A 1,814-nucleotide genomic window follows, 5' to 3' on the forward strand; every position below is an offset into this window, starting at 1 on the left:
TGGTAAGCAAGAAAGCACTTTTATGGTTCTTGTATGCTAATTTTGCCGCAGGTGTTCTGACATTGGTTGTTCTCAACCCCAGACTTTGCATTTGGAAGCCCTTCCAGATGTTGAAATCTTTCGGTGTAAAATGAGAAGGCATGCGCGGCCTGGAAGGGGTGGTGGGGCACCCGCCGTGGCCCCGCTTCACCGTTGGCTCCACGCGCGGTCCCAGCACCCCACTGAGTGCCTCGGACACCCCTCACCCCCAGGCCGTGGGACGGTGGATGGCCGGACACAGCTGGGCAAAGGCATTAGCGGCGGTGTCTCTTTCCTTGACCTTGGCCTCTGCAGCCGTCAGGCTCAGCAGCTGCCCCAATGTCTCCCCAGTTGGAGCCCGTTTTCCTCACTTGGGTTTCCTCCAGGCTTCAGCATGTCAGATTCGAATGGCGCAGCTGAGCATCCCCACAAGAAGGCCAGGACATCTCAGTACCCTGGCTCTAAAGTGGAGCAAAGCCAGGTCCCCAACGAGAAAGTGCCTGGCCGGTCGAATGGCCAGAGTACAAACCTGTTGAGGACACTGCTGGCTCTGTCTTGGCCCAGCCCATGTGGGCAGACCCTGCAGTGGGGGAAAGGAACTTCTTTCCTAAACTCAACGAAAGGGATGGGCATGTTGAAAGAAGGAGCCAGAATGGCTTGTATGAGCTTGAAAATGGCACACCCAGAAATCCTGCAGGTCAGACAGGGCTTGGTTGGCAGAGGGCTTTTAAGGCCGTGGGTCCCAAATCGTGCCGCAGACCCCATCTCAACCAGGTGGAAAAAGGATAGCACGGGAAATAAAGTTACCCATCCTGTTTCTGAGAGAAGCATCCTGCAATTTGTAGCCATCAAAAGGAAGGACTGTGGAGAATGGGCCATCTCAGGGGGAATGGTGGAGCCGGGAGAGAAAATTAGTACCACGCTGAAGAGAGAATTTGGTGAGGAAGCCATGAGCTCCTTACAGAAATCCAGAGCAGAAACACAGGAGTTGAAGAAACAACTTCACAAACTATTCAGCCAGGAACACTTTGTAGTCTATAAAGGCTACCTGGTTGATCCTGAAACACATAATGCGTGGATGCAGACGGAAGCTGTGAACTACCATGATGAAACGGGTGAGGCGATGGACGAGCTTCCTCTGGAAGCCGGTGATGATGCCAAGAAAGTGAAGTGGGTGGACGTCACTGATCAACTCAGGCTTTGTGCCAGACATTCCCAGTTCATTCAATTTGTGGCTGAGAAACGAGGTGCCCACTGGAATGAGGGCACGTGTCCCAGGTGCCGTGAATACCGACTTGGAGTCTCATGAAAGGCGGGGGCCTCCAAATGGACCTGGGGGATGAGAACTCCCACTGAACAGGACAGGGAGGGATCTTCTTCTGGTGATTACTTACAAAACTGTTCACAGTATGAGGGCTTTGTGTCAGGTAATAGTATCAAACACAGGAGATCAGGACCACAGACTTATGGGTTTTCCAGTCAGAAGAAGAGGAATATAGTCACCTGTTGTATGCGTTGTATACATGACTCTTAACCACATGATTCAACCAGTGCTCTTGGGAGAATTGTAGATGGTACAAAGATAACTTCTCACCAACCATAACCTCTGCTTTTCAGCTAGCTTGCATTTGTCACTCCTTTTTTTTCTCCTGATGTGTTAGATTGTGGTCTGATCTAATGCATAACCTGATATTTTGCATAACGTTTGTTTTTCAAATTGAGCTTTATGTGGTTTCCTATTCATTGTTTTCAAGAACGAAAGCTCTCTGGTTATCCGTGTGTTTAGGATCTTTCAT

The 1,814-nt window shown here is 50.2% G+C and overlaps 1 pseudogene; it reads left to right on the plus strand.

Moving 5' to 3' along the window:
- The first annotated feature begins 266 nt into the window (after positions 1-266).
- On the plus strand, positions 267-1,365 carry LOC125917954 (ADP-ribose pyrophosphatase, mitochondrial-like; annotated as a pseudogene).
- The last annotated feature ends 449 nt before the right edge of the window (positions 1,366-1,814 follow it).

The sequence above is a fragment of the Panthera uncia genome, unplaced genomic scaffold, assembly GCF_023721935.1.
Source record: "Panthera uncia isolate 11264 unplaced genomic scaffold, Puncia_PCG_1.0 HiC_scaffold_336, whole genome shotgun sequence".
In the NCBI taxonomy this organism is placed as follows: domain Eukaryota; kingdom Metazoa; phylum Chordata; class Mammalia; order Carnivora; family Felidae; genus Panthera; species Panthera uncia.